Consider the following 26,764-nt stretch of genomic DNA (forward strand, 5'->3'; position numbering starts at 1 on the left):
ATTTGTTTTTCACTCATGTCATCAACTATTCAGTCATTCTTGTACTTCCCTTGGTACCAGGTGCACCACCAGTCTACACAAATGTAGCAAGGAAAATTAAGCACATATGCCGAGCTGCAGCTCTTCAGTGTAAGATTACAAGAATTGCATGAACGTTTTTTACCTACTCTTGGAAACAGCTCCAGACTACAGCTTCATCACAGAAACTTGCCTCAGTAACACCTCCCACAGATGCCAGTTCCCCTGAATACATCATTATCAACAGGATTGGCATGGACAAGGCACGAGGAGATATGGCTATCATCTTTAACAAATCTGTGAACATCATATGTATTTAATGCTTCACCATGATTGGTTGCAAATCCATGCTAGTTAGGTAGGGCCACACTCCAATTTTCCTTCTGATCTACCTACCGAAGCAAATGAAAATCTATGATTACATTACTGATGCAGTGACAAAAACTCTGCCATGTCACCCCAACCTGTACATCTAAGGGAACTTTAACATTTGGTTTAATACCCAGCATCTAACAGCAACTGTTTCATCATGGCAACATTCCACATTGAGTTCTCAACCATCAACAAATTTTATTTTGACCTAGTCATTCTATAAGACACACACTATGGGGCTTATTATGAGTATGGCGGTCTATAGACCGCCACACTTGTGGTGGCGATCTGGACTGCCGCCAATGCGGCCGTCCTACAGACACATTAAAACCCTCGTGGTCGGACTGCCAGGGAACCGCCAGCTCTGCCAGGATCTTGGATCCCAGAGGTCTGGAGGTGGTAGAGATCCTAATCCTCCCGGGCAACCATGCAAGCGTCGCTGCCCTGGAAACTATGACCTCATTCTCCGCCAGCCTTTTTATGGAGGTAACACTGCCATGAAAAGGCTGGTGGAAAACAGGTGCAGGAGGCCACGGGGGCCCATGCATTTGACATGGGAAGTGCATGGGCCCCCCTGCCCAGCACCCTCGCAATATTCACTGTCTGTTTTGCAGACAGTGAACACTGCGAGGGTACTGGTGCACCCTGCAGTCTACAGCATTGCCGCCGGCTTGATTACAAGCTAGAGACAATGCTGTAGACTGTTTCCCGCTATGCTGGGGGGCGGAAACGAAGGTTTCCGCCCCCCCAGCCTAGCAGGAAACTCTTAATGGGGCCGGTGGGGAGGTAGCCTGTGTGGCAGCAACCTCCCCGTCAGACGTTTAGTGGACTGTGAAAACCATCCGCTGAACTCGTAATGACCCCCTATATGTCATTCAATCTCCGTGTGGATCTGCCTTGGCAACAAGTAACATCAGAGTAATCTGTAGTGGCCATCATGTCATTGCATTTAAAATCAACTTTCCAGACTACAGAACAAATGCAGGATAACGTATAACAGCTACAGCACGTATAGACAGTGGAAAAAAACTGGACCTCCCAACACTGAACACCAGCGCCTTGAAAACACTAACCAACAACTGACTGCTAGATATATCTGCCTATTACAGCTGTTTTTTAGATGCACCGGACAACCAAACATGTGAGATGGAACAAAGGCAAGATCAAGAAAATGAGAAAATAACTCTGCAGCCTGTAACACAAATGGAAAATATCAAATTTGCCAACACCATTATAATAGAGGTTTCAAAGCAGCAATCAAAATGGCAAAAAGACAACATTACTCCACATGCATAACATATAATGGCTGCCCTGGGACATCTTAAGGATTTCAGGGGCTCTGTGCCAAAAGTAATTTGGGGGCCCCTGTTCTGAACAGCTTTGAATTCATGATCCAATTTCAGCTCTTTCACGACCTCTTTGGCCAGGGCACTAGCACTGCACAGATACACTAGTCCAAATTCTAAATATGTTTACATCTAATATTCAGGGACAGAGACATAGGTTTTCAGTATTATAATTCAATAGCAGCTCACTAATATTATTATTGCAAATAATATGTCAATTTGTTGTGTGAGGTACTGTTTTGATCAAAAGAAACTTCGTTATTCATGTTGGATGATGTTGAAAAGCAAACATTTCTCTGCAAAATATCTCTTATATGCTCCCACACATCAGACACATTATAAATACATTAAAAGAAAATGTTATTTAAAGCAATCTGTTTAAGAATTATTCAATGTTGTCAGAACAAGACTCTTTACAGAACTGGCTCTATCAGGTTCCCCATGAAAGGCCGGGGCCCTGGCCAGAGCCCACTTCCCCCGCCCTAAAACATCTCGGAGGCTGCTCATAAAAAAGAACAACATGGAGATTCAATACACGTAAGGCTTCAACAACAAAAGCTTGAAAAGTACTCATCTCAAAATTTAGAAAACTAGAGATCTACTTCAACAAAAACAGTTAACACTCCTCTTCCAAACAACACGACCTCCTCAATAATAGACATAATTGGGCAACCATCTGTTAACACCTTCAAGGTGCTCTCTGAAGAATTATACAACCTTGTAAAGGCAAGCAGGCCATTGGGATCATCATCAGACCCTGCCCTCCCACAAACCTTTAATGATATCCTACTGATGACAAGTACCAGTGCTTACTAAATAAATCCTTATAACAAGAATCCTTCCCATTTGAGGTTAACACATTTTACATCGGACCAGCAATCTGTAAACCTATTTCCAATGGTCCATTCATGGGTAAATTTATTGAAAGAGTGGCATTTTTTCAACTTTCCAACTTCACCGAGGAAAACAACTTGCTTTAAGATCAACAGTTGGACTATAACTAGACAGAGGCACAGAACCAGCTTTCATATCAATACAGGGCAAACCTAAGCCACAACTGACAAGAATTGCATTTTTGCCATACTGCTTCAAGACGTACGGACAGCATTTCAAGTGGTCCACCACCACACACTACTAGCTAGATGACCACACACTATTACTCAGACTGCAAAACTGGAAATGTAGAGAATCCTAATTTTATAAACACTCTGTAATTCTTAGATACTAAGCAGGGGACCTTGGAAAACAGCAGGAATAATGAAACTGCAATTCTGACATCACTACATATATTCGTAAACGTAAGAAATTTTCAGAATTCAATAATGAGATTTGTAGTTAGAATTAGAAAAAGTTTTATTTACTATAAGTTTTAAATCTTTTTTTATTAGTCAAGCATAAGTTACAGAACATTGCCTAAAGCATGTCCCATAATCTAGGGCCATATGTACGAACACATTTTCCCATTGACACAGAATGGGAAAAACCCTTTGCTACATCTGGCCCCTAATCCCTATTCTATTATTCTAAATCAGTACGTATATTTAAACGTCTGAGGAGCTTCCGCTTAAAGCACATACGACGTTTAGCAGAAATAAATAATTGTAGTCAGAAAATAGCAAACAGGAACAAGCATCCGAGAATCAGACTAACCAGTAAAGTAAAGATATCAGTACTCATAAAGAATATAGTATCAGACTCTGATAGAGAATAGTCTAGACAGAGAGTAAAGTCTGTCTGAAAGTCAAGAGAGTGTTTCTGTGTCTCGCTCACACGTAAACCGAGTCGTAAATGTCTATCTGTTCTTTCCCTGGGACACTTTTAAAGCCAAATACAATGAAAATAACATTGTAACAAATGTTTCAGATAAGTTGTACAATCGACCAATAAACGGGCGAGAACATCATGAAACAGGAACAGTTTCTGCTGAGACGGCAAACTTAAACAAGGAGAGTTCTAATATAAGATACAATTCGTAAAGGTTTCGAGCATACTGAAACATTTAAGAGTTTTCCCATTTCTTGTGATCTCTGAAAGAAAAAACACTTATGTAACTTTTAAATGTTTTCGCTTGATTTCACCTCCACTCTCACACATATTCACACTAGAAACCTATTCATAAAGAAGCAAGTTTAAGATTAGTTTAGAAAAGTTTGAGATTCCAAAGCAGGTCTAGCAGTTAAAAGAACAGAAGACTATAATGTTCTTTGTTAGTATAGGAAGTTTGCGTCATTCAAAGGGCATGCAAAAATCAAGCTAGAAATGTTTCTGCTGAGCTAAAGAGGTTTGGAATTTGTTAATGTTAGCAAATCAAACGAGCCAAGCAAATCCGGGTCAGGCAGAGTTTAGAAAGGAAAATGCACATAAAAAATGAAAAATTTGGTTTAGCCTACATTTCAGTCATAAAGGTTATTTATTTAACTGCCTTTATTTTTAATGAAATCTCTATCAACTTCCCTGACCTGATAGTTTGGAACCATCACAAAAATTACATTCACAAATGTATTGTTAGAGTTTACTTCCATCTTCTTCTTTAGTGTCTCGTCTTTTCCATTTTCTCTTTTTATCAATCTCTTATATTCTTCATTCACTCTGTCACCCAATTCTAAATCTTTAGTCATTCTTTTATTCATGTCTCTTGCTCTCTTCTTTATGAATATTATTTCTGTTGCCTTATATATTGATAATGTCGAAAGGAAGCAAGCTATTACTATTACTACAGGGATTAATACTGTTTTAGGAATTCCTCCTCCTATGGCTTTAAACCAACTAACTACTGAAGAAAGCCCTTTCGCAAAGCTTTGAACTATACTTGTGGTTTCTAATGGTTCAAGATCAAGCTTTAGATTTACTCTTATCAGGTATATAGGTACAACAGTTCTCAATTTTCAGCATCCTGCAAGCTCCGCCTTCTCTGCAAATAGGATATCTAAGGCACAGCTATTCTGCAAAACCATAGATCTAAATGCTGCAAGCTAAGTGTTTTCTACCACTAACGCTCCAGAGGCACCAGTTGCTAATCTATCAATTAATGTTGAAAGTTTTCTGATTTGATTTCCTCATCATTCAAGACTGCTCCTACAGTAGGTATAATTGCCCTAAATATATCTTTCACTAATTGGGTTCCCTCATTCTCACTGCATGCATATCTTCTGAGTGCGTGTGTCATAGTTAATACATCTAAGCTCTGTATGTGATACATGTTCAGAAAACGTAAACCTGAATCAAAAATATGCCTAAATAGCACATACTTTACCATTAAGCAGGCAACCTAAAATATGCATTCTCTCCATATATATAAAATATACTTCAGGTATTGTAGGATCATTCTCTTACAAAGTGTACATTGATCCTCCAGACAATTCAAACAGATGCACACAATTACTGTTTCCCACTGGCACGTTTCTCCCACTGATTCTTCTCCTAAACACACATACTTTCTCTTTGTGTCTTTTTAATAATTTAAGCTTAGAGGTAGACATCTTTCTTCTAAATTCATTTTCTTCTTTTCTCCAATAAAATTCTTTTGGACATCCTCTTTCTTATATGCACTTTTTCAAACTGCTCATTTCTCTCTTCTAACATTACAATAAAAGCTTTCTCTTGTGAGTTCATTAGGCATGTTCGGTTTCTCTCACGTGCTTTAATAGTATTCACTAGAAGAAATGGTTTAAAGTAATGCCATGCAGTCTCCTTTTTTCTAGTTTGGGGGTGTAGTTCATACTCTTCATTAGTAGAACTTTAGAAAGCATCATGTCAAAGTTAGAGTGATAGTATTCAAAATGAATTTGTCTATGTACTGAACTAAGATATATACTACATAAGATAGCATAGGAAAGTGGAATAGGGTAAATGAAACCTTTTCATCTCCTGAGGATGGCATGTGTGCACATACGTAACAATCTTTAACATAAATAGCTTTAGTGTATTCTTGTGCAAGTCTAGAATAAACGTTCATAGAGAAATCTTCATTCATACAATCTAATGTCTTTAACTCATCTATGACTGGCCTAGATGTGCTTATATAAAATCTACTACAGATTTTTCTGTATCAGGTGTAAAGTGTATAACTAATACAATTGCTACCCCTACTCAAACTATAAGCATAAGTAAATACCTAAAAATATTTTACACCTAGTTCTGTCAGCAGTACACATGTTTCTGTACAGTCAGGGTTACGTGACACTGCTGGGAAGAGTCGGGGCTCCAAGCTGTTGTCTGATTACTAATTCTAAGATTTCTCCTTGGAGAGTGAAAAGGAGTGAGCTAGGAATCAAGGGTACAAAAAGGAAATCGAGAAACAGCAACTTTGAAGGGACTACATATCCTAGAATGCTTTGAGGCCCCAAGAGGCATCTGCACCCACTTGACCAGACCAACGAGTGCAATAAAGCGCCTGGGGGCACTTCACAGCCCAGGACGCGCTAGCAACTTTGAAGGGACTACATATCCCAGACTGCTTTGAGGCCCCAGGAGGTGGCCATTTTCCACAGCACCTGCACCCACTTGAACAGACCAATGAGCGCTATAAAGCACGTGGGGGCACTTCGCAGCGCGGGCCGCACTAGCAACTTTGAAGGGACTTCATATCCCAGACTGCTTTGAGGCCCCAGGAGGCAGCCATTTTCCACAGCAGCTGCACCCACTTGACCAGACCAATGAGTGCTATAAAGCGCGTGGGGCACTTTGCAGTGCGGGGTGCACCTGGGTGAAGACCGGGCCAAGGCGGGCCCGTCTTAGTCTGGCAGAGACTGGCAGAGGCTGGGCTGGGCCAATTCTCTTTAGACTTTAACTTTTTGATGCATATAGATGGGTTTTTACTGTCGTAGGCATTTTTAGATCTTGGTAGCCTTTTCCCTAGTGACCTGTGGCATAATGGGGAAAAGGAAGATGACCACAAGTTCGACGTCCACTTCCCAACCTCATTCCGGTCCTCCATTGATAACTTTCTGGTACGTGCAGTGGATTTGGTTTCAAATGAAATTAAGTTGGCAGAGCGCCGCCTTTCTTTAGTGGCAGAGGATAATGAATCTAGGCTCCCTAGCAAGCCCTTGAGCCCTGTCGCCATATGCAACATTGGTTCTGCAAATAATACACTGCATGATACTCCACCCCCGGCCCCTGGGATGGTTTTGGATAACATAGCTGGGGATGTAGATGTGAGTACTGTTGATTGTTCCGATGTGCCAGATGTTCTGTGTGGCTCCTTTGACTTCAGCTCATTACCAAAAAGACGAAGGAGGGCTGCTAAATCAAAAATTAAATCTGCCTCAAATTCACAGCCCTTGATTCAAGATACTCTCATTAGTTCTGTACCTTCACACACCCCTAATGTTGACCCTTGGGCCTCATTGAAGATTTGATTCAAAGATTTATTGGACTGTAAGCTGCAACTAATCCATACTCGATTAGCAACACTAGAATCTAGTTTGGCTAATTTAGTCTCAATGTTGGTGAAGGACCCCCTGCAAGCACAGACAATAGCATCTCAGTCAGGGGCCCTTGATTGCCCCTCTGTTAGGGGGATGGTTTGGAGACCTAATCACCTTCCTAGAGTAGCCACACAGATCTCTACAGGTTTACAGAATGGGGTAGAGAAGGTATCTCAATTGACCAGCTGGCCACTCTTCCTGTAAATTCACACACACAGGAGCTTAATCCTCAAATTGCAAATAGTACTCCATTGCTGGGTAGCCTGCATGAACAACAGAAGGCTATCCACCCCCTACCCTAGTACATGGTTATAAATCTGCCACCAGCCTCTTGCCCATATGTGGTCATTCTGGATAATGTCCCTAAACTTCAAGGCCCCATAAAGGAATCTACTTCAGCCCTTAAAAACAAAGTTATTTTTTACTTAAACAAATGTAAGCTGTCAGTGGGACCTTTTTAAAGAGACGTGGGTCCCGTGCTTCCCATGCCACTGGATTCAATCTAGCCTGGCTGATGAGGGCTGAAACCCTGAAACCGGTCCCACGATGCTTGTTTCCAGTCCAGGGAAGACCTGGCCTAGCAGTTCGGGCTGGACTGTTCCCATGGGGAACAGGGTCAAGACTGATTTGCATATGGCTGGGTCCAAACTGAATGGCATGGGCAGCAAAAAAACAATGGATTCAGGTCCAGATCACTGTACTGGGGGTGAATGTTTGACAATGTTCAGCATTCCGTCCATCACTTGTTGTTTTTGCTTTGTCGCCCTAAGTGGGAAGGGTATGCCCAGACGTGGGTCCCGTGCTTCCCATGCCACTGGCTTCAAGCTAGCCCGGCTGATGAGGGGTGAAACCCTGAAACCAGTCCTAGGATGCTTGTTTCCAGTCCAGGGAAGACCTGGCCTAGCAGTTCGGGCTGGACTGCTCCCATGGGGAACAGGGTCAAGACTGATTTGCATATGGCTGGGTCCAAACTGGAATGGCATGGGCAGCAAAAAAATGATGGATTTAGGCCCAGATCACTGTACTGGGGGTGAATGTTTGACAATGTTCAGCATTCCGTCCATCACTTGTTGTTTTTGTTTTTCCTTTTTAAAGAGATCCTGTTTGTCTATCAGGTGGGTGGTATAGGCTCAGTGAGGAGACAATCACTTGGATACCTCATGATTATCAACTTCCGCGATCCGAATGTTGCCAGGGAAATTTTAGCGCTTGCTGATGCCAGTATGGTGAGTCTGAAACAGATTAGAATTCTACAGTTGGGTTATTTTTATAAACATCTAACCCCCCAGAGAGATGCTCAGAAAGGCATATACCCAGACGGTAAAACAGCGAAAGGCTGAAGTTACGATAGAGCAGTGGGAAAATATAATAGAAGCCTCTAAAAAGAAGGACTCCCAGACTTTTTGGAGGGTAGTCCGGGCTGGCCTCTCCGATTGCAAACTGCCAGAAGCAATTACATTGCATATACCCCCTGGAACTTGGGTTGGCCATTTTTCAGATATCTATGGGGCTAACGAGGTAAGGGGTCAATCTGTACAGATAACTTTGCCCTTGAACCCTGGTTCCCTCTTTTTAGAGAGTGAGGTCCTAAAGGCAATTTGCGACAGTCTCCCAAATAAGGCTCCCGGTCTGGATGGGATCCCGATGAACCTTTTCATAAAATACCCAGGCCCATATTTATACTTTTTGACGCTAAACTGCGCTAACGCAGTTTAGCGTCAAAAAGTTTTGCGCCGTCTAACGCCATTCTGAAGCGCCATGCGGGCGCCGTATTTATGGAATGGCGTTAGACGGCGCAATCAGACCGGCGCTGCCTGGTTTGCGTGGGAAAAAACCACGTAGACCAGACAGCGCCGGCGTAGGGGGAAAATGGCGTATGGGCGTCTTAAAATGGGGCAAGTCAGGTTACGTCGAAAAAATCGTCGTAACCCGACTTGCGCCATTTTTTTTCGACGCCCATCCCCCATCAACATGACTCCTATCATTGTAAAGATAGGAGTCATGCCCCCTTGCCCAATGGCCATGCCCAGGGGACTTCTGTCCCCTGGGCATGGTCATTGGGCATAGTGGCATGTAGGGGGGCACAAATCAGGCCCCCCTATGCCACAAAAAAAAAAAAAAAAAATACTTACCTGAACTTACCTTAATGTCCATGGGATGGGTCCCTCCGTCCTTGGGTGTCCTCCTGGGGTGGGCAAGGGTGGCAGGGGGGGTCCCTGGGGGCAGGGGAGGGCACTCTGGGCTCATTTTGAGCCCACTTGTCCCTTAACGCCATGCCTGACCCAGGCGTTAAAAAGCGGCGCAAATGCGCCGTTTTTAGCCACGCCCACTCCCGGGCGTCTCTTTTGCCCGGGAGTATAAATACCACGTAAAGGCCTGGGAGTCATTTTTTAGACGGGAACGCCTCCCTTGCATATCATTAACGCAAGGAAGGGGTTCACGCTAAAAAATGACGCACATTCCGGGAACTTTGGCGCTAGACGCCTCTAACGCCATAGTATAAATATGGCGTTAGTTGGCGTTAGTTTAGCGTCGAATTTGCGTCGAAAAAAACGACGCAAATTCGGCGCAAACGGAGTATAAATACGGCCCCCAGAGTTTTGGGCCCCTTTGTTGACCAGGATTTTTAATATGGTGTGCAGGGTTGGACCCCCTATATCGTGGCAAACTTCTGTAGTGGTTCCAATTAAAAAGAAAAGGCAAGACTGTAGACCCTAGGTGTTATAGGCCAATCTCACTGCTCGACTCCTCCTCAGAATTAATGGGGAGGGTGGTTTCGGAGCGTTTGATCTCTTGGGTGCTGGAGAAAACAATGATTTCTTGGGCCCAATATGGTTTCAGGAAAGGTCTGGGCACTGTTGAGCAGTGCCTGAACCTTTACCTTCTTAAGGCCAAGTACAAGTATGTGAAAGGTGGGTCCATTCACTTGGCCTTTATGGGCTTGTCTAGCGCGTTCGATTATGTTACTAGGGAAAAGCTCTGGACAATTCTTCTAAACATGGGTCTTGATGATGTCCTAGTAGATCTTTCGAGACACCTTCACCAGGGCCAGAAGACAAAAATAAGGTATGGGTTGAATGGCGAGACCACCTCCCATTTTGGTGTAAGTCAGGGTATTCGCCAGGGGTGTGTTCTCGCCCCCATTCTATTTCTTTTAAACATTAATAACCTAGAGAAAACCTTGGTTTCTACAGGAGCTGATGTGCCCTACACACACAATAACGCCGTTCCAGCCCTACTGTATGCGGATGATGCAGTCTTATTGGTGAGGACTGCAAATGGGCTCAAACTGCTAGTGGATAGTTTTGAAAAATTTAGACCTGGAAACCAACTGCTCGAAGGCATTTGTAATGGTTTGTAGCCCTAAAAATACCAAGACGCGCCCTATGCGGATAGGAGAACTAACTTTAACAAAAGTAGGTTCCTTCTCGTATCTGGGGGCTAGAATTTGACAAACATGTAGTTGGCATCCCTGCTAAAAACAGGTTTTTACACATGGTGTGTACAGTGGGTATTACCCACTCCCTGGCCGCCAACATAGGGTGGAAGCCGGTTGCCCCCATATTGGAGGTTTATAAGAGAAAATGTCTACCAGCTGTGACCTATGGCATGGGGATGTGGGGGTATAAAGATGTTGGGAACCTTCAGGTAAAGGAAAATCGATTCGGTCGCTGGCTGTTGGGTGTCCCGCCCTCTTCTCCCCATTTTTCTGTCCACCAGGAATTGGGTCTTGAATACATACAGGATAGAATTAGCATTGCCCCGTTGGAGCTGTGGTGTGCAGTTTGGCTTAATAAAGAAGCCGCCCTCAACCAGCTGATAATTCAGGATTGCCTTCTTAGTGATCCCGCTTGTTGAATCCCATGGCTGAAATACATCAAAGGACTTCTGTATGAAGTGGGTTGCCCACATTTGTTTAAAAATCTGCATTTGATTACCAAAAAAGACAAAATGTGGATATGTGGCTTGTGAATCAAATAAAGTGGTCAAGGTAACTGACAAACATTACTGTATCGGACAAATGTGCCCGGGGCCAGCCCCTTATTCATTGCTTGTACAAATTGTGTATGAGAGATTGCTTTTACCCCACTTCAGACTAGGGTCCTTTCACTGGTTACTGTCCTTTCCTCAAAGACAGTTCTTCTCCAGCACTATCTCTATCTGCCGTGTGATGAGCACTCCCCACAAACGCTGCTACATTTTATGTTCTTCTGTAAATACTATGCGCCTCTAAGAACATTGCACTTGGTACCTCTGTTACGAAATTATAGCTTAACCAATTGCAGGGCTGCTTTGCTTTTTCTTCGCCAGTTAAATGATTATGAGGTATGTAGCTCCGTGGGCCATTTTTTGAAAGGAGCGGTGGCTTGGTGTAAGAGGATGCTGTTTTAAAACAGTTGGGATGATTTGTTCGTAGGCGAGGACCAGTAAGTGTTTTTATTATTTTATATGTTTTTACATTTCATGTGATAGGTGTTTGTTTGAATTGCATATAGGGGAGGACCTGTAAGTGTTATTTATATTTTATATGCCTATTTATTTCGTGTGAATTTTAATATCTTGAACTTCTGTATGCTCTTGGTGATTTGCCTGTATGTTTTTAATGGTATTTCTTTTGGGGATGTTATTTTATCCAAGTAAAGAATTTACTACTACTATAATAATCACTTGCAACAGCAAATTATATCTTCTTGCTAAACAATATCATTATATTCTTCTTCAGGTTAGTTTCTCCTTGACTTAGTCTTTTTCTTTTTAATTGATTTTTCTTTTTCTTTAGTATTTTAGTCTTTGTTAATGATAACATCTTTTGTATAGACAATCCTTAACCCTACTCTGTGTTCTTTTAACATGTTATCCCTACTCTTCAGCTGCTCCCTTGGACCTGGGTACTCTCCTTATCGTCTTTTCAATTTTTTTTCATTAGTCTTTTATTTCACAAGCAGTTTATACATTTATCAGTCTCTATTTCTCATTTCTGAAAATGGCATTTCAATAGTTCTTTTTTAATCAAGTGCTTTCTATTTTTGATTTTCTCAAGGAGATTCTGGCAGTTCTTTGCTCTAATCAAACAAGTCAGAAATTGGTACATTCAAAATCTGACTAACGTAATATGTCTATTCTGGTTAAGAATATCTTCAACAAGGTTCTCTAGATCTCCTTGATCTCTTGAGAGTGTTTTGTTCTTCTTCCGTGTCACTTATTCCACTTGACTGCTTCATCTTTGATTGTGAGTGGTATGGACTCAGCTGACACTCTCGATCTTGATTTCCTTTTTCTATATACTTTTGGCCATTTTGCATTATGTGCATAACTTTTTGTCTCTATTCCAGAACTCATTCCTTCCCCTGGATCCTCAAGATTTTCTGCTTGTTCTGGAACTAACTGGTCCAGAAGTTGCTTCTTCAACTTGAGTTTGTCGGTTCTTCTCCAGTGCCAAGACCTCTGATGCTATCCTCTGAGATTTCCTACAGATGGACCTCTTCACCTGTCAAAGAGTCTTCACACCTTACTACTTCTAGCTGACTATGACCACAGACCTTTCTCTCTTGAGTCTGATCCCGTACAACTTGCTGTGGTTCTGGCTAATAGAACACTATTTATTCATAAGGATCTCTTGTTCTCTGGGTATGTGAAACGTGTACCCAGTTTGGATTCCAGCCCACTTAACTGCTGTATTTTTTATCAGAATTACTTAATAGGGCCTTTCCAACATAGCTCTAGACGGGACTTTCTCACGTGCTTCTTAACTAAGACCCAGTCACCAGGACTAAGGTTGTGACACTGCTCCTGGGGGTGTGGATTTGCGTTAATAACCTGTGAAGAAACAGAATGTACCATCTCAGCCAATCCCTTACAGCAATTGAGTACCATGTCATCTTTAATATTCACAAGTGCATTTGCTGGAATTACAGGTTATCTCATTGCTCTGCCCATTAAGATCTCTTGCAGCGATAAACCAGTTTTTCTGTCAGGTGTACTCCGTGCACTTATCAACACTAGAGGCAAAGCATCAGGCCATTTCAGTGACGTGGAAGCACAAACTTTCACCAATCTTGATTTAATTGTACCATTAAGTTTCTCCACTATTCCAGAAGCTTCCGGACAGTAACTGCAATGTAGCTTCTGTTCAACTTGTAATGCTGCACATAACATTTGTAATCTAACTGTTAAAGTGAGTACCTCAATCTGACCCCAGAGAAACCGGCATACCTGGGTACTAACTCCCTCAACAGTAACTTTACTATGTGAGACTGTAGGAATGTGCCCTGTTGGACATGGTACACCCACTTTTTGCTACTGGTACTGAGGTTTTTCAACAGAGGTGCACTCGGTTCTTGCTAAACAAATCCCCAGTGCCAGTGCTCTTTCTCTAAAAACAGCGTAAAAGATCTAACTGTACACAAATGGCACACACTCTAATACCTCTGTAAGTCCCTAGGAAATTGTACCCCTACTACCCAGGTCCTGAGTACTACAGAGGTTCCCTAAGGGCTGCAGAATGTATTGTGCCACTGTCAGACACCCCTCCTAAAATTGCACACATCTTGCCATTGCGGACGACATGTCATGGTGCAAGCCATGAGAGAAAACACGACATGGCACACTCATTGTGTGCCATGCCCCAATCACTGCTTCTAAGTATATGTAAGTCACCCCTAGAGCAGGCCTTAGAGTCTGAAGGCAGGGTGCATTGTATTTGATGGGAGGACATATCTGTTTGATTACTAGATGTTTCAAGTGAACACAAAAGCCATCTTGAGGTATGTACTGAACACTCGTCATTACGAGTTACCCAACTGCATAATGGATTAATTGAAACCTATTGTGTTATGTATCAAGCACTTCATCTTAATAAATCCAGACTGATGCCAGTCTTGAATTTATTATGACACGCACCCAGAGGGCACTTTAGCGGTGTCCCCTGAAACCTACCAGGCCCTTAGTTTGCTGGCTGAATGGTATTGACTAGCCTGCCGTGACCAACATGTTTCTGACCCCAGGAGGTGAGAGTCCACACTCTCAGAGACCAGAAACAATGCCTGCTCTGGAGGAAGGTGTTATCACCTTCTCCAACAGGATGGATAGTGAATCTGCATACCAAGGCCAGGGACTTCAAAGTCCCTGCTGGCCTCTGACATGCCACCTTGGCTTCCCCAGACCTGAGAGTTGCCACCCCCGCCCTGAGGCCCATTTGATACCAGGGCAGGCAGGAAATTACCTATGCAAGTAGGCGTGTTGCACTACCAGGCTATTCACACCCCTAAGGTGGCCAGCCTGATGTGCTCCACAAAAGAAGGGTTCCACCATCATGGTTCTGGTAGAATGAGGTATTCTGGGACAGAGTTATGCCCACTCCCCACAGGAAGTGGTCATATAAGGGGTTTAGTCACCCCAAGGGTATGTAGCCTATTGGCTACTACCCTATGCTCCTCTTAGCACCCCTCAATTGAGTATTTAGGTTCCACCCTGACACCAGAAGAACAGATTCATCTGGCAAAAGAAGAAGAAGGACCAAGAAAAGCTGAAGAAGTGAGAAGTGCAGACTGCTGGTGGACTTTGGCGCAAAACCCTGCCTGCCTACCTGCTCCTGTCTCAACAATCATGACAACCTGACTCATCCTGGAGCTGTGAATCCTGAAAAAGCCTTGGAGGACCTCCTGCACTTCATCAAACCATCAGCATCCCCCTTGAAGTAGAGGAGCCACTTCCTTGCACCCTGCAGTCATTGACCGCACCGTCTGGCTTCCCATTCCGCTGACCAGTGGGTCCACCAATGCAGCAGCCACCCAGGAGGAGGTCACTATGCTCCAAGAGGTCAGATCCATCTCCCACCAAAGGAGAAAATTCCAGGACCCACTGGAGCTGTCCTGCACCGATACCCGCGGTTCCAGACTCCTTGCAGCAACCAATGCTTGTTTGTAGTCCAAAACCGACGACTAGCCATTGAGAGACGTCAGAACTGCAGAGGACTTCACCAAGCATGGTCCAGCTGTCCTGTTTTGCCCCCTTCTTGCAGGTCCAGCCAAGAACCATGGGCACCTTCACACAGTAGAACCCGATGACCAAAACCCAAAACCAATGGTGTTCAACTGTTCCCAGGACCCCCACCAACCAAGCACCCCACTGGGAGCTCCCAGACCTGTCCCCAAGTCCGCCTCTGCAGCCCGTTTCCAGGTGACCCCCCCCCATGTCAACCGTGCAGTGCGCAAGGCACCTGACCCATCCAGAACTTCTGCACCCAGACACCCCAGGGCAGGTAAAACTGTACTCCTGGTGTTTCTAGTGACCTTGCCTCCCTAGCACCCTAAATCCTAACGGGGACCCCTGAGAACCGACTGCAATGGCCCCTTTGTAGCAAAAGTACTTTGCCCAAAGAAAATCTTTACCAAGTAAAAGTGCATTAGCATTTGAGTGAACTTGTTACTTACTTGCAAAAATGATGCACTGCAACAGTACTTACCTTCTTTAAAGTTTTTCTGGTGTTGAAACATTCCATTAAAAAGTACCTATATTTTTCTAAACATTGGTCTCAAGTTTCTTCTTGAGTATGTATCTCATTTATTGACTCTGTGTGTTCAACAAACGCTTAGCACTACCCTTTGAGCTTAAACTGCTTGCCCACACTGCCACTAAAGAGAGCATTTAGGATTAATATTTTAAACCCTCTAAAACAATAAGGGTCACCTGTGCTATCTGCATAGTCTCCCCTTACAGTGGTACACTACATAGATAGGAAGCTTCCAACAGAAGCCATTTCTCCTGATTGAATAAGCTTCCACCCATCTGGAAAAGATGCTGACAATCACAAGGACATATCTCAACCGATTGCAAATGGGCATTTTGATTAAGTCCACTTACATCTCGTTGAAAGGCCTCCTTGATCTCCCCATGTGACTCAATGTGACGTGCGTTCATTTGTCTACATTCATCTGTTTACATGTTATACATCAATGACACAATTCTTCTGCATGGGCTCTGAAATCACTGTGTCTCTTCCCAGATGAGTTGGCCCATGGAAATGTCTAGTCATTAGAGATAGCAGACTGTTTGGCAATACTGGTCTTCCAGCTACTGGAACACAAACATTGTACTCATCTATCCCACATCTTGCTCTGATCCAACTCTGTTTCTCTGTGTTTGGTGCATTTTCTTGCATTCGTCTCACTTCATCCCAAGTAACAGCCACTCTCATCATCATAGAAAAGACTCTTCCTCCCTGATTTTCATTAGTAAATGATCTGTTAAATGTACAGGCCACAATTGCACAATAGCGTGCTACCTCATCAACATACCTATTGCAACCTGTGACATAACCATTGTCACTCATGTGTGCTGCACATTTTACAGCCTCAATTTCAGTGGGGAGGTTCAGAGCTTCCAATAAATTTTTTATAAGTTCCCATTTCTAATTGGCAAACCGGATGTGGCCATGAAACCTTGCTGTGACCACAACTATCCAAAATCATGGACAACCACTAAATCCATACTGACTATTTGTAAATATAGTCACTCTCATTTGAGCTGTCAAGCTGCAAGCTCTGGTAAGTGCAATTTATTCTGCAACTTGTGCTGAAGAAATTCCTTAAAGCCTGAATCTTCTATTATTTCTTGGATCGTGCAGACTGCATAAGTGCTCTCAATGAACCTTCATTTGTTCTCAAGCATGAGCCATCCACAAATAGGACATGATCTGGACTTAATTATGGCTCATCTTTTATGTCTGGTCTGGGTTTGGTGCATAAGTATGTGACATCAAGGAAATCATGTTCAAAAAATCAGATTCATCTCCCACGGGGATGGTCAACAATGTGCTGGGATTCAGTACATGACATCTTCTCTGTACAACATTATTTCCCGCCAGGATCTACTGTTCATAGTTTATTAGTCGTGAATTAGAAAGGTGCTGGGTATTTGTTCTTGTAAGCAAAACTTCAACTGAGTGGGGGACTATAACTGTTAAGTGATGCCTCACCACTATGTTTTCACGTTTCTCAAGACTAGCACTTACTGCAGTTACTGCTTTGAGGCAATCGGGCAAAGCAGCGGCCACAAGAGCAAGTGTCACAGGTAAATAAGCCACAGACTTCTTGGCATCTCGATGTAGTTGAGTTAGCACTGAGAGAGCTCTGCCTTCCCTCTCACTGCATCACAGTATGACATCATTTGAATAATCTCACTCCCAAAATCCAACGAATAGTCCTCAAATCAATCTGTGAGAATGTTAGTTAAGAACACACAATCCTGTCAGGTAACACCCTCATCACATTGTGAGGAGCTCCACTGTATTGTTTTGTCTCACATTTTAACCTTGTAAACAGACTCTCTATTACTAAAATATTTGCATCTATTTCCAAACTAACAGTTCGTGTTACTGCACCTGCAGTGCAGTGACACGTTAGCAGAAATGGAAATACAGGCCTAGTCAAGACAACTTAAACATACTTTTCACTAATGCACATTTAATTTAATTTTATGGTGTGCACATATTAATTTCAACATTCATGTAAATGCTAGTTACATAATCTCAAATAAAGCTTCATGTTACAGTTAGAATACATCCAATTCTTTTGTGAATACATGAACCTAAGGGTAACCAAGAACTTCAGTTTTAATGCTGAACTGTAAAACATTAGTGTACACATCTACAGAGATTATTCTTGTTTCAAATGCAAATGTAGGCCATTAGTATGAGGATGGGTTTTCTTACTTACTTCAAATGATTACATGTCATTTAATAAGATTAAGGGACACAGAGTACATGATTTCCTAGTTCTACAGTGAATGCACTTCATTACTGAATGATAGTGCAACACTTTACATTAATAAGGTTAGAATACACATTATACGAAATGTGACGCAAACATATATGCTAAGTTGTGACATCAGGGGTAGAACCAAAATTATGTTGGACTACACTCTATCTCCCTGTTCTGCACTCCCTCTACCAATATAAGCCAGTTCTTGATGCTGAGTTGGTGTCCTATAAAATGTAATTACCAGTTTAAAGATCGCCCCCCTACAATTCATCATAAAAGTATTTGCACCCAACCTCTGGATGGTATGTAGACATTACTTCACCTAAGGTTACTACTCACTGTCACAAATAACTCATAGCTCTTAGGCCAGGGCACAATTGCAGATTAGTGAATCTCGTTTTCTTTTCCAACATATTTGTATTCAGGATTTGTGGTATAACAAAAACAAGCTGTAGGGTGCGCTGGTAGCAGACTAGTGAGTCTGTTGATCTGGCTCAAAGTAAATCAGGTATGATCTGGTGAAATGCAATAAAACCAGACTGATGGGGATTCAGTAGAAGAGACTGTCTAGAGCAGGATACAGAGAAGACCTTCTATAGTTTAGGTGAAACATGTATTTAATTTATAGGCAATTAGAAGACAGCAGAACTTCTCTGCTGAAATTAATATTTTTGAGTGCTGTAACACTCTAAACGTTATAACAAGGTAACGAAAATAAACATAATAAAGATTGCTGACATAGCAGAAACGGACTTGTGGTCTGCTATGCTACAACAAAGTTGTAATCGTATTTGCAGAGGAAAGAGAGAAAACATGTTTGGGGAACGGACACTAGGACTCCATCTCAATTCACACTGGTTAAATAATCTCTTTGGGATGGCTTTGTGTACTAAATAGTGAGGGATACTATGGAGGTGAAGGAAGTTAAGAGATGCAACGACTGGTTGTATGGAAAACTGGTCTGCATTCTTTTTAAAGGTCAGCCACATACTCATTTTCCATAATCGATAATTTGGTAAATTTCAAAATTTAGGAATGTTTCGGAATCTCCATAGTTACAGTGCACCCCCTGTAAAACTGTTCAAAGAACATTTTAATCATATAAGATTCATTTTAATGTCTCTGGCCCATATGGGAGTAAGGTACTTCTTAAAATTTAACATTTGGTACCGTACCGCAATATGTTACTTTTTAATATGGTGCATTTACCCATGAACAGGCACTTTAACAAAGGCGTGGAATGGTATAATTTAACCAGTGAAAGGTTAAGTAAATGTATGTCATGTAGGGAGGTCACTAGGGCCATGGGGATGCCAGACACTGGACATCCCTTACTTTGTGAGGCTGTGGAAAGGCAAGAAGTGAGAAGAAAAAAGGGCATTCCAGTACAGGATAGTTCAGGGACAGCATGGTTGGAGTCAAGCTTCCCCAGAGGTAAAGGAAGGAGTAACTAATAAGTGTATTGTTAACTAAAGGGACATAGCACCTTAAGTTGTCAAGTGTGGTTCACTGTCAGTAATTGTGGACACAAGAGTGTGCTGGCCTGGTATATTTCAAAACATACTTTGCTTTTCAAGCATCTCATGCACTATCTCGAGGTAGTGGTGCATATGTAATTTCGTTTAAGCCACAGCGCACCTTTCCCTTTGCAGAAAATAAATAGTCATTCCATCTGCATATTGTTTACTGTACAGATAGACATGCGCTAGCTGTGCAAACATTTGTACAAGTCAGAGATTTTAAGCTGGGGTAGAATCAAGACACATTGGTGGTCATCATGACATTGGCGTGACTGTTAAAGTGGCTGCAATACCGCCAACAGCCTGGTAGTAATTACCGCCAAATAATGACCATGGAGCTGATACCTCCCATAAACAGCCAATGTACCACACCAACCGCCAGTGCGTTAACACCACTGACCACGGTGGTAGCCATCTACAGCCAGGCGGAAGTCAAGGTACCACCCACCATATTATGACATAGCAAACCAACAGGATTTCTGGGGTGGTACCAATGTCATCAAAAGCCTGGCAGAAACACAGAACAGAAAATGAAAAACCCACCTTCAGGGACACAGAGGACTCCGCGGCCGCCATGGAACCGGAACTCCAAGTCTTCCCGATGCTCTACCACACCATGGCTGTCCTGGAGCACCAATGCTGATGAAGATGACAACGGTGAGTACAGCAGCCTAGCACACAAGGGAAGGAGGGAGGAAAAGGAGAGTGGCACACACACGCACAACACACACAATACCCAGAACCAGTTGCAGAGTAAAATGACTGTCACATGACCTACAGGCAAATAATGCAAGGACAACAATTCTGAAGTACGAACACTGTAATTTGCTGCCAACAGCCACCACAATGTATCATGACATGAAAATGCAGACGTCAATGTCCAGATTGGGCCAATGACCAGTCCAAAGTACCAAAGGTCCGCATGGCCACAGGGCATAGTCCAAGGCCCAACTTGACTCCTGACAACTTCTGGACTCCACTGTTCAGGGGCATCATGTTGGAAATGGGCATGCACCTCAGGGGGGAAGGAGGGTCGGGAGTCAAATCAGCTTGAGTGGATAACAAGCCCACTGGTGTTGGAGGGGGCTCCTTGTCCAACAGCCTCTGGAGGGGAGTGAAAGGACACAGTCTTGGGAGTGGGTAACATGCCCACTGGTTCTGGAAGGGGCTCCTTGCCCAACAGACTCTGGAGGGTGGACTCCATGCCCTCAATTGGTGGAGGGGGGCTCTTAGGGTTCCACTGAGGGTGAAGGGGGCTCCTTGACTTCCACTGCTGGTTTTGGGGTCTACTTGGGTTCCTCTGCTGGTTGTGCGGGCTCCTTGCCCTCTGCTAGTGGAGGGGGCTCCTTGCCCTCTGCTGGTGGAGGGGGCTCTTTGGGTTCAACTGCTGGTTGTGGGGGCTCCTTGGGTTCCTCTGCTGGTTGTGGGGCTCCTTGCCCTCTGCTGGTTGTGGGGGCTCCTTGCCCTCTGCTGGTGGAGGGGGCTCTTTGGTTTCTACTGCTGGTTGTGGGGGCTCCTTGGGTTCCTCTTCTGGTTGTGGGTGCTCCTTGTCCTCTGCTGGTTGTGGGGGCCCTTTGCCCTCTTCTAGTAGAGGAGGTTACTTGCCCTCTGCTGGTGGAGGGGGCTCCTTTGCTTTCTTCAGTGGTGGAGGGGTATCCCAGGCTTTCTTTGGTGGTGGAGGGGGATCCTTGTGTTCCCTCTTGTGATGGGCCCCCTTGACCTTTGTCATGTGAATTGTGTCCTTGATGATTGATGGTGGTGGTGGTTGTTGTTACAGGGCATGCAGGTGTGAGTATGGATGTGACTGTGAGGGAGGAGGAGGAGGGGGAGACAGTGGAGGCAGTGGATGTTGTTGTCTGTGCAACTGTCTGTTGTTTGTGTGAGTGCTTGTGGCTTGAAGTTTGCTGCCTGTGTTTGTCTGTGCCACTCTTGTGTGTTGTTTTGTGTGCATGCTTGTCTGTATGTGTGCATGGGATGAGTTGGGGTTGAGGAGACTCGGACTGGAAAGTGGTAGTTGGGGAGGGATGGTAGGATCAGGGACATTGGCTGCCATCAGAGAGGAGGCCAGAGCCTGAAATGATCTCTGTAGGGCTGCCAACCCACCGTGGATGCCCTCCAGGTAGGCATTGCATTGCTCATCTGGGATGCTAGCCCCTGGATGGCATTCACTATGATTGACTGCGCTACAGAGATGGATTTCAGGAGGTAAATAGCCTCCTCACTGAGGGCAGCAGGACTGACTGGGGAAGGGCCTGAGGTTCCTGGGGCAAGGATGATGCCCACCCTCCTTGGTGAGCGGGCACAGCCAACTTGGTGGGGGCTACTGGGAGGGCAGTGCTGATATGAGAGATGGAGGCTGTACCTGTTGCTGGGGTAGTTCTAGAGGTGTCCGCCACCACCAGGGAGCTCCCATCGAAGGACTAATCAGAGTCAGTGTTGTCACCTCCTGTCCCAGCCGTGGTGCTCCCCTCGCCCTCCGTCCCACTGGTCTCCTCGGAGTAGGTGGATTCTGTCTCCTCGGTTCCAAGGGCTGCAACTCCCTCACTCACAAGTGCCCCTGCTCCTCCACCAGATGATGCTAATGCACACATGGACAGGATGACAGAAGAAAATAGTGGGGGAGGGAGAAAGGGAGCACTGGGTCAATTACAGCATCAACACCACAGATGGAATACACATTACCATCACACACAGGGATCAAGATTGAGCACCATGCACTGCAGTGGCATTCCATTGGCTAGGAACCAGAGCAAGATGAGAGACAACCACCACCATCTGCACCCCTCCTGGGATCTACTAAGCCCTATCTGACATGGAATGCCACCTAGCTAGCTAACAAGATTTTGTAATTTACCCATTTACCCTGAGCTGGACTGCACAGTGTATGAGCTAGCATGAAGGGGCACCCATTTACTGAAAGCCACCACCAGCATCCTATGCCAGGCAACAAAGATGGGTGTTACACACACTGTACTCACCCGCTTGTGGCTGCTTTGGTGCCCTCAAGCGCCCATCCAGCTCTGGGTAGGCCACCGTCAGTATGTGGGCCATCAGGGGGGTCAGGTTCCAATGGGCCCCCCTCTCTCATTGGGAGGCCATCCCCAGCTGGACCTCTGCGGACTTCCGGACCCAATGTCTCAGGTGCTCCCACCGTTTCCAGCAGTGGGTGCTCTGCCTGCTAGGGACCCCCAGGGTCTGCACATCCTTGGTGATGGCACACCACAATCCCTTATTCTGATGGGCGCTGACCTGCAGAAGAAACACAGACAGGAGGACACCTTTAACCATAAATCCAGCCTGTCACACATATGGCCCACAAATATAATTTCCCCTCAAATGGCACACACATCACCTGGAGCCCCTCATGTACACTACCACCAGCCATTCCCCCAACCCAAATGACACTGTGCCAGCACACACACATCTCCATGCAACGTTGTCACATGCATCGTCCCCATGGTGTACTCACCTGTTAATCTGGAGGCCCACACAGCTGTTCATACAGGGGTAGGACCCATCCACCAGGCGCTCCAACTCCTCTGAAGTGAAGGCAGGGGTCCTTTCCCCTGTCACACAGGCCATGGCCGATTCCAGACTCAGGTCACAGCAGCACACGCAGTCGATGTGTTGTCCTGTGGAAAGTCAGGAATCAAGTGAGGTTATAGTCAGAAAATGGCGGTCATGTCCGTGGCGGTGTACACCGTCACCGCCGCTGGTGATCCTCATTGGACATTGTACTCCATAGAGCCCCATGTAAGCCAATGAGGAATGGCAAGGCGGTGTTAGATCGCCATGACGCCCAACGCCAGTGGAGTTACATCATTTCCACCTGTCCCTACATACAGAACAGGTGGTTGCCCTTTTATGGTGCAGGTCAACATTCTGAAATTGAAAACTGCGTCATTGCTGTCAATTGTACATACAGTGCCATTTACATAGTTCAGTTACATTCAAGCCCAATGTACACTGATGTGATGATTCCATTGTTCAGTTTGTCACTCCCTTCCCACTCTTGTGTCCCTTAGGTACCTATAACTGTGGAGGAATAGGAGGAGGAGGCAAGCCCCTATGTAAAGACCCCTTGTGGACTTGGCTACACTGGAGGACAGGCACATTTTACTCACCTATAGACTGGACAGGGCCACAATCACAGAGCTGTGTGCACAATTGGAGATTGATCTGACATCTGCTATCTGTAAACCCACTGGGATTCCCCCTCTTGTGCATTTCCAATCAGTTCTCCATTTCCTGGCAACTGGCTCTTTCCAAGTGACAGTGGGCTTGGCTGCAGGAAGGTCACAGCCAATGTTCTCAATAGCGCTAGCAAGGGTTTTGGCTGCCCTGCTCAAACGCATGTGCAGCTACATCGCTTTCCCCCAAGTGGATGATTTGGCCAATGTGAAGGCTGGTTTCTATGCAATGGGACATATTCCAAATGTTATTGGGGCCATTGATGGAACACATATAGCATTTGCCCCCCCCCCCCCAGCATAATGAACAGGTGTCCAGGAATCGGAAGAGTTTCCACTCACTCAATGTGCAAATGGTGTGCCTGGCTGGCCATTACATCTCCCACGTCACTGCCAAGTATCCTGGGTCGGTGCATGATGCCTTCGTCTTGAGGAATCCCACCATCCCACATGTGATGGCACAACTACAGAGTCACAGGGTGTGGCTAATAGGTGAGCTGAGTCCCCACCCAATGCATGGTAGTGTATGGCTTCAGGAGTCATCCCCCATACCATTGTGCAAGGCTAATGTTTGTCCCTCACTTCTTGCAGGTGACTCTGGCAACCCAAACCTGTTGTGGCTCTTGACCACTGTAAGGAATGCCAAGACAGAGGCACAGAATAAGTATAATGATGCTCAGGTGCGAACCAGGAGAATAATTGAGAGAACCTTTGGCCTCCTGAAGGCCAGGTTCAGATGCCTCCACATGACAGGTGGATCCCTCTGCTATGCCCCTGAGAAGGTCTGCTAGATAGTTGTTGTATGCTGCATGTTGCACAAACTGGCCATCAGACGACATGTGCCCTATCTGCAGGAGGAGGAAGATGGAAATGCGCCTGTGGCAGCAGTGGACCCTGAGTACAATGAGGATGAGGAGTCAGAGGATGAGGATGTGGACAACAGGACATCAGTCATACAGCAGTACTTCCAATGACATACAGGTAAGACAGGGAATCTGACCATTCCTCTGATTATTTATCGTTTATGTGTGGCTGTAGCATGATGGCAGTCACTTCCTTAGCATCCCTATGCCTTCCCATTTTGCAGATGTTGGTGTGGTTACAACTGTGTACTGGTGTGATGACTACAGGCAGTTAAAGGCCATTTTTTGTATGGAATCGCAAAGTTCTGGACAATTGCACAAGATGAACAGTTAAAACTATTGCACATTTTTGTCATTAAAGCACCATCACTCAAGTTGTGTTCAAGGGTGTCTATTGAACTGAACATTATAGAAGGAATAGTACAATGGAATGGGGTGATGGTAGAGGAAAGTCCATGGTATTGGTCCAGTCTGTTTGTAGCACAGGTCCAGTGTCCAAGGGGCCATAGGAAGGGGAGAAATGGCAGTTCAAAGTGGACAAGGTGATACAGTGGTACACAAGGGAGACATTCAGGAGGGTCTCATTTCCTGGCAGTGGTCTTGGTCTTGGCAAGTGTCTCTGGCGTCTGTCTGGGTCGCAGAGAACATTTGTGGGGTGGTTCATCTTCTGCAGGGGGAGGGGTGCTGGTGGCCTGTGGCCCCTGTGGCAGGGCCACTTGTCCACTAGCTGCAGAAGATGTGGAGGGCTGTTCAGTTGAATGGCTAGTGGAAGGGGCCCTCTGGTGTGATGTGTACTCCCTCATGATGTTGGCCATTTCACCCATCACCCCTGCTGTGGAGACCATTGTGGTGTTTAGGGCCTGCAATTCTTTCCTGATCTCTTGGTGGTGTTCCTCCTGCAGCCGCTGGTTCTCCTGCATGACCCATCTAGTCCTGGGATTGTTGCTAAGCCCCCAGGACATTAGTGAGTGCCTCCTGGACAGTCGGTTCCCTGGGCCTGTCCTCCCCTTGGCACACAGCTATCCTCCGAGTGCCCCTCTGTGTGTCCCTGACCCCTGTGCCTATGTCCCCTGAACGGTGTGCCCACTGCCACTGACTCCAGGACCCTGATTGTCTTGGCTGTGAGGTGTGGACTGGGGTCCCTGTACAGGTGGGCACACTGCTGATTGATGTGTCCTGGGGACAGAGGTGTGGGAACGCTGGGTGGCTGCTGTGGTGGTGGATACTGAGGGGGGAGGTTCTGTGGTGGACTAGGTGTGGGCTGGGGTGTCCGACTAACCAGTGGTCCCTGATGGGCCAGGGAGTTAATCCAGATTCAGAATTCCAGAGTTACTGTCATCACTGGGGGCATCTTCTGCTGGGGGACTGGGTAGCCATGGCACCTCCTCGCAGCTGGGATTGGCTGGGACACCTGTGGGGATGTGAGTGGTGTATTATGCTACATGTCTGTGACATTTTCTCCATCCCTAGCTTCCCCTATATCATTTCCGTTGCCCTGCCACCTTTGTTTGTGTATGGTGAAGTATTGTGGGATTCTTAGTTCTCCATGCTGTGCATGTATTGGTGGGGGGTGTACATGCAGGGCTGGGAGGGATGTTCATGCAGTGGGTATGGTATGTAGGGCTTGACATTCAGGTTAGTATATTGTGGTGTGCACTGTGGGGGGGGAATGGAGTAGAGCTATGCGTGTCAGGGTGAGGGGTGGTGGTAGCATGCCGGTATGTGGGGTATAGGTAGTGAATATTGACCCACCGGTGTCCAGTCCTCCGGCAACTCCAGTGAGTCCCTCAGCATGCAGTATTGCCAAGACTTGCTCCTCCCATGCTGTCAGCTGTGGGGGAGGTCCACCACCAGTCCTCTGGATGGTGAGCTGGAACCTTGCTGCTATGGAACACAACTTCCCCCGTAGGTCATTCTACCTCTTCCTGATGTCGTCACTTGTTCTTGAATGCTGTCCCACGGCGTTCACCTGGTCCACGGTTCTCCGCCATAGCTCCATCTTCCTTGCAAATGGGGATTTGCTGTACCTGTGCTCCAAACAGCTGTGGCTCTACCCTGACTATTTCCTCCACCATGACCCGCAACTCCTCATCAGTGAAACGGGGGTGCCTTGGTGGGGACATGGGTGTTGTGTGGTGTGTGTTGTGCAGTGGGTGTTGAGTAATGTGGTGGGGTGTGCGTAGTTGTGTCTATGATTTGTGTGGCTGTCTCTTGTTTTATAGTGCTGTGGGTGGGTGTGGTGTGTGTATCAGTGTCAGGTGTGTGC

The sequence above is a fragment of the Pleurodeles waltl genome, chromosome 5, assembly GCF_031143425.1.
Source record: "Pleurodeles waltl isolate 20211129_DDA chromosome 5, aPleWal1.hap1.20221129, whole genome shotgun sequence".
Lineage (NCBI taxonomy): Eukaryota > Metazoa > Chordata > Amphibia > Caudata > Salamandridae > Pleurodeles > Pleurodeles waltl.